The sequence below is a fragment of the Vulpes vulpes genome, chromosome 16, assembly GCF_048418805.1.
Source record: "Vulpes vulpes isolate BD-2025 chromosome 16, VulVul3, whole genome shotgun sequence".
Taxonomy (NCBI): Eukaryota; Metazoa; Chordata; class Mammalia; order Carnivora; family Canidae; genus Vulpes; species Vulpes vulpes.
The window spans coordinates 77375332-77391116 of NC_132795.1; the positions used below are offsets into that span (position 1 = coordinate 77375332).

The 15785-nt window shown below is 40.1% G+C and overlaps 1 protein-coding gene across 3 annotated transcripts in view; it reads left to right on the forward strand.

Moving 5' to 3' along the window:
• Positions 1-493: 493 nt before the first annotated feature.
• SOCS5 (suppressor of cytokine signaling 5) overlaps positions 494-15785 on the forward strand; it is a 60358-nt gene continuing 45066 nt past the window's right edge. Inside the window, exon 1 of one of the 3 annotated variants that reach the window (XM_072741557.1) lies at positions 494-726. The gene's annotated coding sequence lies outside the window, so the exon portion shown is untranslated. Of the gene's footprint in view, positions 727-837; positions 1048-1392; positions 1843-15785 lie in introns of those variants that run through there. The other 2 variants (XM_072741556.1, XM_025992594.2) reach the window with 2 other exon arrangements.

The following is a 15785-nucleotide window of genomic DNA, read 5'->3' on the forward strand; positions in this document are numbered from 1 at the left end:
GTCACAAAGCCTCAACTCTGCCTCTCCCCTTTCAGCCATTTCTAGGGCGGGGGCCCTTCCGCATAAAGTGCCGGCACCAAGCGGAGGACAGTCACCCCTCCGTCGGCCCGTGAGTCACGTCGGCGACAGCAGGGAGCAGGGACGGGGCTGCTGGAATCCAGTGAAGTGCCCAGTTGCCCGTGCATCCTGCAGTTTAGTAACTGGGTGGCTCCAACGCTGCAGGGAGCTGGGGAGACTCATTCACATTTTCCGACCCGGCACTCACACCCTCCATTCATCATTTTTCCTTTCCTTTTCCCCAGCGGAGTTGAAACCGGGGACAAAGCCTCCCTCCTTCTCCCACCCCGGGCTGACCTTCCGCCCCCGAGCCCACCGCGGGCCCGCCCCCGACCACGTGACCCCCGCGGCCCCCGTGACTCGCCGCCTCCGCCCCCTCCCCCCGCTGCAGCCCGCCTGGCCCCGCCCCTCCGGCCCACGTGACCGCCTCTTTCCCACCTGACTGGCTCCTCCCTCTCCCCCCGCCCGGGCCGGACCCGGCCGCCGTCTCAGCCGCCCGACTCCAAAATGGCAGCCGCGCACAGCGCGCACCCGAGCGGCCGGACCTCCCTGCCTCCCGGGCCGCCCCCCGCTCGCTCCCGGCCTCCCTCCTTCGGCCTTCACCTACACGCCTCCGGATTGGCCGCCGGGAGTCCCGCCCCCCCGGGGCCCCGCCTGCTATTGGTCACGGTAGGCCGCCCTTCCGAGAGGCGTGCCCCGCCGCCCCCCGCCCCCCGCCGCGGGAGGTATTTTCCATTCCGGTGGGGGTTGGGGGGAGGGGGGAGGGGAGCGGGGGAAGGGGGTGGGGGCCTGGCGGGGGCATCCGGCAGAGCTGGGGTCCCCGGGCTCCGTGCGGAGGCAGCGGGACCGCGCGCGGCCGGGCAGTCGGAGGGGACGGGACGGGAGCGGCGCGCGAGCGGGCGGACTCGCCCTGTCGGGGGCTGCGCCGTCCGGGCCCGTCCGCCTGGCCGCAGGTGCCCCTGGATGAGGCCGCCGCGCGCGCCGCAGCCGGTGAGTGTCCCCGCGGCCCGCGCCGCCGCTAGCGGCCGCCTGCCGGTCCTCCGGGCAGCCCGCCCCCGGCCGGCGCCTCCACGCCCCGGGCAGCGAGGCAGCGCCGGCCCCGCGGCCGGGCGGAGGCGGCGGGCGGGGACCGCGAGTCCGGGCCGCGAGCCCTGGCGCCCCGAGCTGCGCCCAGTGGGGCTTGCGCTTAGTAGGCTCGCGCGGCGTTTACGAGCGGTTATTTTTCTGGTGGGAGGGAGGGAGGGACGTGGGGCGCCCAAGGGGAAGGGGGTCGTCCGGGGCCAGGGGAGGGCGCCCGGGTAGGGGTCGGAGCGGGGCCACCGGAGACTCGGGCGCAGCCAGGCGCGCCGCGGGGAAGGTGGGCTCCAAGGCTCCGGTCCGGGGGTCTTCAAGGTCGACGAGGGGCGGTCCAGCGGGAGCTGAGAGAGGACTGGGGAGTCGGATGGGGAAGGGACCGGACCCCCCCCGGGGGGGGGTTAACCCGAGGTGGAAAGGGATGCGCAGGCGGCCGCTGGAAGACCCTTCCGCAACTACTTGGGCTCCTGCTGTGCTCGGGTGCTGGGGTTTGGGCATTCAAGTAGCTGAAGCAGCCTGACTTTCCGGAGAGGGAATCGCATCTGGAGGAGGATGCTAAGGAGCAGCTTAAGTACACATGTCGGTTTGGTTCCCCAACTTTGAAAGGCTGGGGGATTGGATTCTCGAGGTGACCTGTGACATTTTATTTTGTCGTTCCAACCAAGAGGAGCCTTGCTGCTGGAACCTGCCAGTTATCCCTTATTTTAAAATGTACGTACGTGTTTGATGGTGTTTTACCAGTTACTGGTTTTGCTGGAAATGCTCATAAACCTGCACCTTGAAATTCTCGTGGCCGCCTCTACATCTGCTGAATATCCTTTCTTCAGGTCCCTCGGTCTATAGCTATGGCTTACTTCGCCCTGGCTTAACGGTTACAGTGGACTCTGCTATTAGAATTTGCTGCTTACTTTAATTCTACAAGATTATTAAGTAATTCGCCTTCTTTCTTTGCCTTGCTTTCAATTGTTTCTTTACAAGGTCAACTTTAAGTATTATACTGGGAAGATGCTCTAAGAAAGCAGTACTAAAATGAGGCTGAGCTTTCTAACGGTTGAATATTAATGCCAGATGCTTAGTTTAATTTTAATAATCCTGTATTTGCATAACTCTTGAGAATGGGTTAGGAACAGAGAAAATGCATGCCAGGGTCAGGCAGTGGCAGTCCACAGAATCTACCTCTGGCACCCGGTTGAGATTCTTGATGTCACTGAGAAGAGGAAGCTAAGAATTGCACAGCTAGATCTTTTCATCTTTTAAATGTTTTCTTAATCATATGGATGTTTTATGCGTGTATATATGTTTATATAGTATATGTAACATATACTAATTCCTCACAATTTATAGAAGGAAAGCCTTTTTCTTTAGGGAGTACTTAAACGTTCTTGAGAAAATTTGTAGATGGTATGTTGCCCTGTATTGTAATTCATCAGAGAAAAATGTTCTGCAAAAAGTACTAATGTTTTCATTTGACACCTTTTTAGCTCTCCAATAACTGATGGGTAATTACCTTTTTTTCCTCCCTATTGTCCTTGAATTTTACTATTTGTCCTTAGGGAGAATGTACTGGCATACAAAACAGTAGCCTAAAATATTGAAACCTAACACCTTTTAGCATTATGATAGCTTCTACATTATTCACCTTGAGATTCATCTATGGCAAGCTAGTGGTCAGAAGGCTTTCCCTTATCACCTTAGTTAAGAATGGGCAGTTTTCTCCTTTGGTATAGAACTAAGGAAAAATAACATTTAATGCTTGCAAAGTATTGATAATAACTAAATAGAATGAGGATAGGGAGCTTGGAAAAAAGATGTATGTACAGGAATCACATTTCTTTTAGAGCTGGGAGAGTAGACCATGGAGATGATTATTTTGCAGATCATGAAACCAAGACCAGAGCAGTGGAAGGGACTCAATTGCTAGTTAGTGACAGAGCCAGGATCAGTGGGCAGGTTTTCAGACTCTAGTCCAGGGTTTTTCTACATTATCACAATCACATTGTTAATTTCTAAAGAGTTGTAGTGCCAACTAGAAATGGTTTTTGGATTATTTGTGATGTTGTTCTAAGGTTGGAGAAGTTTGAGTTGACTACTTTTATACATGAAAGGTTGTAAAACTGGATGAGCTTTTATTGGAAAGTTTTAAACACTGTGCTTCATTGTTAGTGGAAGTGCTGATATTTCTCTCTCATTGGAAAGAGACAAACTGTCACGTCATCTAGATTAAAATATTAGATGAACTTAGAGCAGGCCGGTGTTCTGTCATTTTTATGCTAAAAATTAATTGTTTACAAGATTATCAAAATTCAAAAGGTTCCTGTGTTTTCAAAGTAAATTATATGAAAATTATTATTCTCAATAAGTGTGGGAGTTTTGTTAGGTTAAAATGGGGTTTGGTACCTTTAGAAATAAGAGCAGTAGTAGAATTACATGATCATTATGAAAACATAATTCTTATCATAGTTGTAATAGAGAATGACTGACTTTGTATCTCAGCCACTTAATAACATTATGATGTGTGGCAAGTGATTTAACCACCTTGTACTTAGGTTTCCTCATCTGTAGAGTGAGGGTAATAAAAGGACCCACCTCATAGGAGAGTTGTGAGGATTCACAGTGTTTCTTTCCTTTCCAACAAATATTGGACACAATTCTTTATGGTTCATTAGGTGTATACCGTTTGTTTCTTTGCTATTATTGATGTCACTTTGAGGCTACAAAAAATACCTAGAGAAATACAATGAGCACATAATAGCCTGTCTTACGGAGCTCTTAGTGCAGATGACGTTCTTATGTTTGTTTGTTTTCTCCTTTGTCTGCTCCTTTTGGACCTTTAATTAAGTATGCCTATCAAGTTAGAGTGAATGCATATATTTTTCTAAATGTCATCTGGAGATCCTTGTTGCAATGACATTATTCTACAATCAAAATGCCAGTGATTGATTTGGAGGTATTCTAGTGAAAATGTAATGCATTCCAAAGGCTTACTGGGTAAGCTTGGGTGAGGAAATCAGGAATTTATAAGATCTATTATTAATTATAATCCTCTCTGTCGATGAAACCATGAGAAAATCCTTGAACCTTGTTTTCTAATAGGGGAATGTTTTGATGACTTCATTCATTATACTTTTAGGTTTTAGTAATAAGATTTGTATAATTCCAATATTATAACATTTTGTTCTTTTTACTTTGCTGTAACCGGGGTCTAATTAGTGTTTGCATATGTGGTTTAGTAAATGTTTTTTACATGACAGTGGTGGACTTTTCCTACATATTCTTTGGTTCTACCTTACCAGGTTCTCCTATTTGATTTACAGCAGCTCTTCTTCTGCTTATAGTTCCCTCAACTTTGATTCTCAGACACCTTTACCGCCTGTCACAACATGTAACTTCTTTGCCCATCACAACTTGAGCATACTTTTTTATACCTCTTCTTAGACGTTAATTTCAACTATGTAAAAAATGTACATCACATATTTTTAATTGCCCTTATTTTTAGAGTTTCACTGAATTGAGTCCATTTTGCAGGTTAGAGATTAAAATCAGAAACAAATGTAGCTCAAAAGCATTTTTACTATGTTAGTGGTAGATTTTTGCCATTTTTTTCAGATCTCAGGCAGGCATTCTGTTGGTAGGTACTTCAGGTGATAAATACATGGGTCATCCCTTTAATCTGAAGTAATGCAGATAGCTCCATGGAGCTTATCAGAAGCTTCCAGGATAATGTTTTTCTTTCACTGATACAGAATTTTAATATTGAGAGTAACCAACTCTTGATCTTCTTTTGATTAACTATTATATTAAAGGTTATGAAATTATTAACAATTTATTGGATATTTTTGGAATCATGGAATGCTTTTAGGAATTTTGTAGAACTTAGACATGCAGATCTTTTCTTTCAATTACATAATCTAATTATGTGAATAAAATATTTGTTTAAATATGATTCCAAAAGACATTAGAAATACCATGTTATAATAAAATATAACCAATCATTGCTCCATTTTTCACTAAGTTAAACATTTTTTATATGTTTAAAAATAATTATGGCATTGTAAATTGCCAGTTATTCATATTTAAAATTCATGAATACAAGGACTGAGTCAGTATGGACCACGCAAACTACCTTCTTGGCTTTGAGGTAGATGTTAGAGAATGGCTGAGGGAAAATATGAATCATTTTCCTTACTCAATAAATTCTTTTTCTGAGTTAGCTAACTATCCTACTTTTTAGGGGGTAATGGAAAGAGGGTTTTGAATCTGCTTAGAGCAGACGTAATCTTGAAGGGTGACTGGATTTATGTTAATGTTGGGTAAATTTACATCTGAGTAGTTTAACTAAAAATTAGTTACCTGCCTTTATGGTACACAGAGGTGAAAAATTCTAAGGACTGACTTGAGAGAGACCAAATAAGTGTCACAATGACACTTATTGCCAAGTACAGTAGAGTAAGAATATATTTCTCCACAGTTCCTCTAATAATCCATAAGCAAAAGTAAATTTGCCTTTGCATTGATGAGACGTTATACAATAATCTTTTATCAAAGCTAATAATAAGAAGCAGTGAGGAAGATAATTTTGAAAAAAATATTTTTGAAACAAGCTGATCGCTCTGGAGTTGTCTTCAAATTATGACTTCCTTATTTTATTTGAAAACTACTATAACAGGGATAATAACAAGTCTTTCTATTCTGGGCAAGATTCTTCAGTTAGAGGTGGTAATCAAGTATTGATATACTGGGGACTCATGGGTGGCTCAGCAGTTGAGCATCTGCCTTCAGCTCAGGTCATGACTGCAGGGTCTGGGGATCCAGTCTCTCATCAGGCTCCCTGCAAGGAGGCCTGCTTCTCCCTCTGCATATGTCTCTGCCTTTCTGTGTGTCTCGTGAATAAGTAAATAAGTAAAATCTTAAAAATATTAAAACTATTAATATAAATATATAATATATTAATATAAAATATTAAAAAATATTGACATACTGTATGTCAAGCAATTAAAAAGGATAAAAGCATGAGTAATGTGTGTATACTTAAAATGGAACATGAAAAGTAGAGTGATGGAACAGGAATGATTTGGGAACTGAGCTTCATATGTGGTAGGTAGTCAGAGAAAGGGGAATTAAGAATTGGAGGTTGGAAAAAGAGAAATGTGGAGGAAAACCAGGATTTTGTAGTTTAGCCCTAACGTAGATCCTGGGTTCTGCAGATTACTGTGTCTTTGCATCAGGGAAAACTGGTGAAATATTCCAAAGCTGAAGAATAAACTTATTAAACATTAAATAAAACCTATTGGAAGAATTCCATGTATTTTTTTAAGGGTTAAAATATGCACGTGGCCAAAGAGGAGCTTATTTATCTAATTATTTAGTCCTTGACTTTAGTTATTAACATGAGACAGCAGTCCAGCCTCATTACCCTTCAGGGGATCAGTGCTCGAACCAATTTTATTTAGCATTTTCTATCTTTTTTATAAATGATTTAAAAGACGGACTGGCAGTGAAAGTTGCCAGATTTGCAGCTGACTCTGTGTGCTGTTCCAGGTAGTTAACAGCCAGGCCAAAAGGAGAAGCTACAGGAACATCATTTGATGAGTTTCTGTGTGGCAGAGAACAAGATAATGCATTTAGGAGAAGATACTCCAAATTATATTTACAGGACCTGAGTTGTGACCCAGAAGGGGATCCAGAAGTCATGGAGATAGCTTCTTTGAGGGCATTTATTGTAGTTGTTGCTGGGCCACAAGGTCCTGTAATGTGTTGAGGGTTGTTGGACATAGATCTGAAGACAAAAATGATGTACATGAAAATGATTATAAAATAAATTATTTTTTTTCTTTTGCTCTTTACTATGTTCCAGAATAAGTGATTTGCAGTCATTTTTTTTTCATTGAATTCTCTGAACAATTCTGAAAGATAAGTGGCATTGTCCAATTTTCTCAAAAAAGGAAATTTGACTCAGGGAGGTTAAGTGACTTTCCCCAGTCACCCAGTCTGTGATGGCATAGGGACTAAAGCCCTTCTCTCTTGACTGTTAATCCTAAATGTTACCCAACATTTATTAACAGACATCTTTTAAAATTTATAATAGTTTAATTTAGGGTTTATGAAATGTTTTTCTCCTTTGCTATGGCAGCTTTGGATGCCATTACCAGGAGAGACCATATCTATATATTTTGAAAGGATTTGGAGACATTCCTTAAATTCTTCATTTTTAAGGAAGAGTAAGGGATCTTTTGGTATACAGTTTTATCGTAGAGAATGGAAAACAGTACAGGCCATCCATAAAATGTTTCTTCTTTTCACTATGAAATGTTGGATTATTATGAGCATTAATAAGGAAAATCTTGTTTGGTAGAAAAGACACAAGAGTCCAGATACCTGGATTCTTCCAGGGGTATGAAATAGTGATGTGAAAAACATTAGGATAGCATTGAAATAGGTGGGCGTAGGGGAATGCTTGAGATGTGTCTTGAGAGATGAGCAGGTGAAGAGGGATTGTGTTCTAGGCAGAGGTATAGCAGTATGTTAGATGAATAATGACTTTTTTGAACTGCACTTTCCTCAAAGGAGTTAAAATATAAGAAAGTATCTTAAATTTTACTTAGATGAGCAGCATCTGCTGTATATTGTTAACCTTAAAATTGCCAGTTATTTTACCAGTAAAAGTGGGTTTACTTGGAAATAGCAGAGAATTACATTCCAGAACAAGCAAGCTATGAGAAAACCACAAGCAAGCCTAGAGAACAAAGGAGAGGACCTCTCTTTCGTAGAGGAAAGGGAGAAAGTGGGAGGGCTGTTACAAACAAAAAAGTTGATTGGAGTAAACTAGCAGTTGGGAAGTATAGTGGCTTTCATTGGCTGAAATGTGACAGTCTTTCATTGGCTGGACTGTTGCTTCTCTGCTGGGACAGTAGAGTAGTAGCTAAAGGAGTACTGACTTGCAAGGTACCTCTCTTCCAGGTGGGTCTGCAACTGACAAAAGTGGTAGGGCCTGAGAACTCACCCTGCTGGCTTCCTGGCTCCGTTTTCAATGAGGTTTCCTTGTTTCCTTTTAATTTTCAGAGTATAAATCTCTCTCTCTCTCTCTCTCTCTCTCTCTCTCACACACACACACACACACACACACCCCTTGATATATGTTGATTTTGGAATCCCAAAAAATGAGGTTGCAAGAATCAAGTGAATATATGTGAAAGTACTTCATAAAATTTTAGGTGCTCTACCAAGAAGAGTGATAGAGGAATGCTGATATTGTTATCAAGGGTGGACAAGGTGAAAACTTAGGAAGCAGGGAGAGAAAAGTACAAGAGAAAAAAACAGCAGAAATGGAAAAGGGAGGTGTTAAAGATGAGGGAAAAGGATATATTTGAAGAAACTTGATTTATAGTCCTCTTTGGACCTGTCAGTCAAAAGGAGGGTAATAAGTCTATAACTGAAAACTTTTGACATTAATTTACTGTAAGGAAGCAGCTCAGCAGGCAGTTGAAACATTTTACTCACTTTTCCATTTAGTCTACACTGACCATGTTAAAAAGGCTATGAAAATAAGCTAATTGAGAGTTGGCTGTAACTTCTGATGGTTTCTTCAGTCATTACTTCTGTACAGGTTTAGCTAATGGCTTTAAATAGTATAAGGGTGATCATAAAAATAAAGCAAGCTGGACTGAGTTCCTATTTATTCTAGATTATTAAAAATGAAAAGACATAGTGTATTTAAGGAAAAGGGTGAAGTTTGATCCGTCTAAATGAGTACAAAAGAAAATTAGGAAATCAGACAAGAATAAAGGTAGAATGGGAACAAATTGTCAATGCTCTTATATGCCATACAAGGAGTTTGGTTTTTATTTTGTTTTGTAGGTGGGGAAGCGACACAAATAGTTTGCTGTTGTAGAAATCTGGTTATAGTAGTAGTGAAGAGAATAGTCTGGGGGAATAGAGATTGGAAATATTTATTCACCAAGTAATATATATGGCACGGTTAAATGAATGAAGTATTCTCTCTGGCCTCTGATAGGTAAGTCACAGAGATACCATTTAAGGTTCTGCCCTAGTTCAGGAAAGACATTATGATAGTCTCAATTAAGGAATTTGTAGTGGGGATAGAAACAAGAGACTGATATCACAGATATATAGGAGTTTAAGCCCTCTGGACTTGGTTAGTGTTTGGAGGTGTTAAAAGCTGAAGATGAGTCTAAGGTTCCTGACTTGGCGGTTGAATGATATGTGCAAGTTTGAGAGAAGGGGAATACTGGGTTTGCTTTCAGGTAAGTAGTTATGCTTTTTAGATAAGTAATAACATGATCAAGATATCAGCTGGAAATACGGGTCTAGCTCAGAAGTGTGGCCAGGTTTACAGATAGGATTTGGAAGGCAAAAAGTTTAGAGTTGAACCTTGTGAAATTAAGTGAATAATGACCATAATTCCTAGATACTAATGTATGCAGAACAAAAAAGTAACTGTCAGTACTGGCACTTAGTTCAAGAATGTAGAAATTTTTTAAATATTTACCTTTTGCCCCCTTCAACTCAACCACCCCACCACTACCATCATCTATCCTTACAAAGAATATGTAGAAATATTTGCTGCCAGAAATACTTTAGTGTCCTTGAAACAGTGTACCACAGTACACTGGTCTTCTGGTACAACACTGGGAGTTCGTAACAAATGCACTTTCTTATTCCTCACTGAAATTCTCTTTGGAATTGTGTTTGGTTCCTTGGGCTGGTGAGATAGTCTGAACATATACTGAAGCCTGCAGGCTTTTTTCACCTTTGAGATCTAGTACTGAGCAGCCCTAATCAACCCTGTCTTTGCCTCTCTTCCTCTCCTACCCTTCTAGCATTATAGAGCTTAAGGCTCTGGCAAATAGGATGCATTCCAAGAGGGAAAAGTAAAAAACATTGTAAGAGAAAGAACCTTGAAGAAAACTGTAATCTTTTCAATTCTCTTCCAAAGGTTCTACTCTTTAAGCCAGGGGATGGAGTTGGTGAGTCATTAAGAGGAGGTGTCCAAACTCAGTAAAATAAATAGCCCATCTATTAGGAGCAAGATCTTTTTAGTGCTGAGGAAATTTGGAAAAAATCTGAGGTGGTTTAACATTTAGTGGAAAAGCTGAGTTTTTGGTTCACTTTTAAAGGAGGTAAAAAGTCAAGGCTGTGCAGCAAACAGTAAGAATACCACTATTAAGAGGTGGAGAAAACTGTACTGAGGAAGTAGAACATTAAGAAGAAAGTAAAGGAACTGGTCAATGGGATTCCTAATCTAAAATGCATAGTTCAAGTTCAATTAATGAGAAATTAGGGTAGTTAGAGGATCAAAGACTAAATTTGGAGCTGGAAGTCCATGAAGCACATAAGTAGAAATTTGAGCATGAACAGAGGACTATTGTAATCATAATTGGAATAGCAATTAAGCAGCTATGGAAAATGACAACTGTTACATACAGTTTATGATGTATATAGTACTGATTAGTTTATAAGCCACCTAAATCTCTTATATTTTCCTTTTTTGTTATTATGTGTGTGCTTCTGTGATAATGTTTCTCAAACTTGCCTTGGCATAAAATTTATATGAAGCTCTTGTTTAAAATAGAGAATCATCCCAGGGATACCTGGGTGGCTCAGCGGTTTAGCATCTGCCTGCCTTGGGCTCAGGGCGTAATTCCGGAATTCAGGGATGGAGTCCCACATTGGGCTCCCTGCAGCAAGCCTGCGTTTCCCTTTGCCTATGTCTCTGCCTCTCATGAATAAATAAATAAATAAATATGAAAAAATATATATAGATTCATCCATGATACGTGTAACAGTAGTTAGTCCCTTTTAGTTGCTAAGTTGCATTCTGCTGATGGATATACTGTTATTTATTATTACCGTGGGAAACGATTGTTTCCAGTTTCCAAGAGACTAAAGCTCCTATGAACATTCTTGCACAAGGCTTTTGTAACATTCCTTATTTGTAGGTAAGTATCTAGAAGTCAAATTGCTGGGTTATAGGAAGGGTGTATATTTAACATTATGAGAAACTGGGGATCCTAGGTGGTTCAGTCGATTGGGCATCTGCCCTCAGCTCGGGTCATGATCCCAGGGTCCTGGGATTGAGCCCCATATCATGCTCCCTGTTCAGGGGGGAACCTGCTTCTCCCCTTCCCTCTGCCTGCCGCTCCCTGCTTGTGCTCTCTCTCTCTCTGCCTCCCTCCCTCTCCTTCTCTCTCAAATAAAATCTTAAAAAAAAAACATTATGAGAAACTAATGGAACAATTTCCATTGTGGGTTTACCATTATATACTAACATTGTCCCCTCATTTCTTTTACAGAAGAGTTTGGGTACAATTGATGTTCTTCCTTAAATGTTTGATAGAATTCACTAATGAAGCTATCTGGGCCTGGAGGTTTTGTTATGTTTTGGGGTTTTTTTGTGTGTGGAAAGGTTCTTAATTAAGGATTCAGTTTTTAAATGAATAAATGCAAGAGTATTATTTATTTATATTCCTATTTTGGTAATTTCTGTCTTGAGGCATTTGTCCATTTCACCTAACTTGTCAAATTTACAGCTTGAAAATATATTACACATTTTATGAAACAGTATCTTCTTATAACGTCAGTAACATCTGTACTAATGTTCCCTTTATCATCTCTGATATTAGGTGCATTTTTCTTTCCTCTTGTGATTAGTCTTGCTAGGGCTTATTTTTATCAGTCCTTTCAAAAATCAACTTTCGGTTTTGTTGATTTTCTCTGTAGTTTTATCTGTTCTCTAGTTCGTGAGTTGAGCTCTTTCATTAGTTCCTTATCTCCTCCTTACTTTGGGTTAATTTGTTATACTTTTACTAGCTTTCAAGGTAAAAGCTTACATCATTGAATTAAATTTTTATTTTAAAAAAATTTTCAGGGGATCCCTGGGTGGCTCAGTGGTTTAGCGCTTGCCTTTGGTCCAGAACAGTGATCCTGGAATCCCAGGATCAACTCCCACATCGGGCTCCCTGCAGGGAGCCTGCTTCTCCCTCTGCTGTGTTTCTGCTGTGTGTGCTCTCTCTCTCTCTGTCTCATGAATAAATAAATAATTTTTTCAAGTTTTAAAGCCATAAATTTTCATTATCATTTCATTCAAAATATTTTCTTTTTTTTACTTGTAATTTTTTCTTTGACGTATGGATTGTTGTGAAGTGTTATTAGCAAATAGTTTCCAAATATTTGGGATTTTCCACATATTTTGTTACTGTGTTTTCGTTTAGTATCATTTTGGTCAAAGAACATATTTTTAATAATTTCAATCCATTTAAGCTTTTTGATTGGTTTGTGGCCCAACATAGGGTGTATCTTAGTTAATGTCAATGTGTACTTGAGAAGAATGTATCTTCTGTTGTTGGGTGCTTTGTTCCATAAATGTCAGTTAAGTTGGTCTTTGTATATCTTCTTATATTTTTACCAATTTTCTATTCACTTGTTCTACAAGAAGAGTTGAAGTTTTTACCTACAAGTTTGAATTTGTCTGTTTCTCCTTTCAGTTCCATCAGATTTGTTTCATGTTTTAAGTACTTACATGTGTTACAGCACATTTAGTAATTAAGTCTTATTGATGAATTGATCATTCTGTCATCATGAAATACTCTTTTTGTCACTGGTAATTCTCTTGTTCTGAAGTCTGTGTCTGATATTAAAATTTCTTTTGATTAATATTTGCATGGTATATCTTTTTCCATCCACTTTTAACCTATTTATGTCATATATTTTTTTGTCATATACATTTAAAATGATTTTTGGATATACAGCATGTAGTTGGATCTTGCTTTTTTATCCAACCTAACATCTTCATAAATTTGGTTTGTTTAGACTATGAGTTGGCAAAACTATGGCTGGCAGACCAAATTTGGCCTGCCACCAGTTTATGTAAATGTTCTATTGGGATAAAGTCATGCCTGTCCATTTACATACTGTCTATGGCTGCTTTTGTGTTATGATGTCAAGGTTAAGTAGTTGGGATAGAGACCATATGGTCCTTAAAGACTAAAACATTTTTTGGTTCTTTACAGAAAAAGTAAGTTTGCTAACCGCTAGTTTAGACCATTTACATTTAATATAATTATTGATATGATTGGGTTAAAATGTACTGTCTTACTGTTTGTTTGCTGTTCTTTTTTCCTTGGTTTTCTATCTGCTTTTGGGTGGGTTATTTTTAATAACGGTCTGCCCTCAAATAATATGCCGCTTCATGTATAATGCCAACCTTACATAATGATATACTCCCATTTCCTCCCATCTTTTGGGCTTTTTGTGTCTTACATTTTGATTTTATGTGGGCTTTAAGCTCCATTGCTGGTTTTTGCTGTGTCAGTCACTTATCTTTTAGAGCAATTAAAAATGAGAAAAATGGAGTACCTGGCTGGCTCCGTCCGTTAAACATCTGCCTTTGGTTCAGGTCATGATCACAGGGTCCTGGGATCGAGCCCCAAGTCTGACTCCCTGCTCAGTGAGGAGCCTACTTATCTCTCTCCTTCTACCCTCCCCCCACTCATGTACGTCCTCTCTCTCTCAAATAAATAATACCTTTTTAAAAATGAAAAAGAAACATCTTTAATTTTTACCTTCATTTAAACTATTTTTTGGTGTGTGTAGATCCAAATTTGTGTCAGGTATCCTATTCCTTTTGTTTGAAAACTTCCTTTTACATCTCTTATAGTGCAGCTTCCCCTACCCTGTTACTTGCTTTCAATTTTGAAAGCTATTGTTAGTGGATATAGAATTTTAGGTTTTCAGGACTTTTTATACTATTTTTAGCACTTTAAAGATTTTTTTTTTTTCTGTCTTAGTTGCATAGTTTCTGATGAGAATCCTGTGGTGATTCTTTATTTGTTTTTCTGTATGTAATATGCCTTTACCCTTTGGTTGCTCCTAAGATTTTTTTCTCTCTTTGACTAGATTGCAACTTTATTATGATGCCCCTTGGTGTGGCTTTGTTTCTGTTTATCCTTGGGGTTTATTGAGTTTCTTAGATATGTGGGTGTATTGTTTTCATTATATTTGTGAATTTTTTAGCCATTTCTCTTCAAAATTTTAAATTCCCAAGGGTTTCTTTTGTCCTCAGATTTCAGCCCTACATGTGTTTTTTTGGCCATTTAATATTAATTCACAGGTCACTGAAACTTTGTCCATTTTTTTCTTCCAATCTTTTTTTCTTTTCCTTCAGTTTGAAAAGTTTCTGTTGCTCTGTCTTCAAGGATACTGATTTTTTTTAAAGTCTCCCTTGTCTAATATACTATTATTTCCTACCAGTTAATTTTTTATGTCAGGTGGTGGTTTTCTTTTTTTTTTTATAGCTCTAGAATTACCACTGGTTTTTCTAAAGAAAAATTTCCTTTTTTGTCTTGAAATTTCTCTATTTTCTTCATTATGTTCATGTTTTTCTTAAGCCCTTAAACTTTTTTCTAAATGCCCTTTTAGGGACCCCTGGGTGGCGCAGCAGCTTGGCGCCTGCCTTTGGCCCAGGGCGCGATCCTGGAGACCTGGGATCGAATCCCATGTCGGGCTCCCGGTGCATGGAGCCTGCTTCTCCCTCTGCCTGTGTCTCTGCCTCTCTCTCTCTCTGTGTGACTATCATTAAAAAAAAAAAAAAAAAAAATGCCCTTTTAAAGTCCTTGTATTAGAAGTTCTCTGGGCACCTGGGTGGCTCAATCATTTATGTGTCCAGCTCTTGATTTTGTCTTAGGCCATGGTCTCAGGGTCATGGGATTGAGCCCCACTTCAAGCTCTGTGCTCAACAAGAAGTCTGCGTGAGATTCTCTCTCTCTCCCTCTGTCCCTCCCCCAGTTGTGCACATACTCATTCTTTCCCTCTCTCTCCCCCATCTCAAATAAGTAAGTCTTTTAAAAAAATTTTTAAAAGTAAAATTCTTGTATTAAAAGTTCCTAATCCCTGCCACTTCTAGATCCTGATTACAAGTTACTATTTCTTATTTTTTTCTACGTAATTTTTTATGGAGCTATGTTGAGCGTCTTGACTTTTTTTTTTCTTTCATGACTATAACATTTTGTTCTGGTAGACAAGAAATTTATTTGTGGATCAGCTTGATCTTTTGAGTTCTGTTTTCAGGGTTTTTTGGGTTTGAGTTTTTGGCAGTTGTAGAACTGCTTTCAGTGTAGGGCTAGTTTGGGCCCACTACTGAGGCATGCCTTTTCTTGTGACTCCCTTGATTGCTTCATGTCTTCATTAAGGTTTATTCACCCTAGGTTGGCAGAAACTGAATGATCCTGGCCCGGTGTGAACTTTTGAATTTGTTTGGGTTAGAGCTCCCCTGTATTTGTTATTTTTTTGGAAGTTGTTCTCTGTCTAGCTTCATAGATTTTCATACAGCACAGATGCGGATTGGTATTTAGCCAGAAATTCAAGAACACCCTTTTTGCAGGTTTTTGGAGCATTTATGTTTCGTTTCTTCCTTTGTGGTAATATGCCCTACAAATTCTGGCTTTTTCAGACTTCACAAATTCCAAGCTCTGTCACCTCAACTCAGTGAGATAGTTGCCTCTACTTGGGTTTCCTTTGCACTGAAAGCTGGGACAGTCTTTGTGCTCACCTCATTTGTTTCCCTTCTTTCAAGGCCTGTTTATCGGAAAACAGTTGTTGCATATTTTGACAAGTTTTCTATTTATGGCAGGAGGACAGTT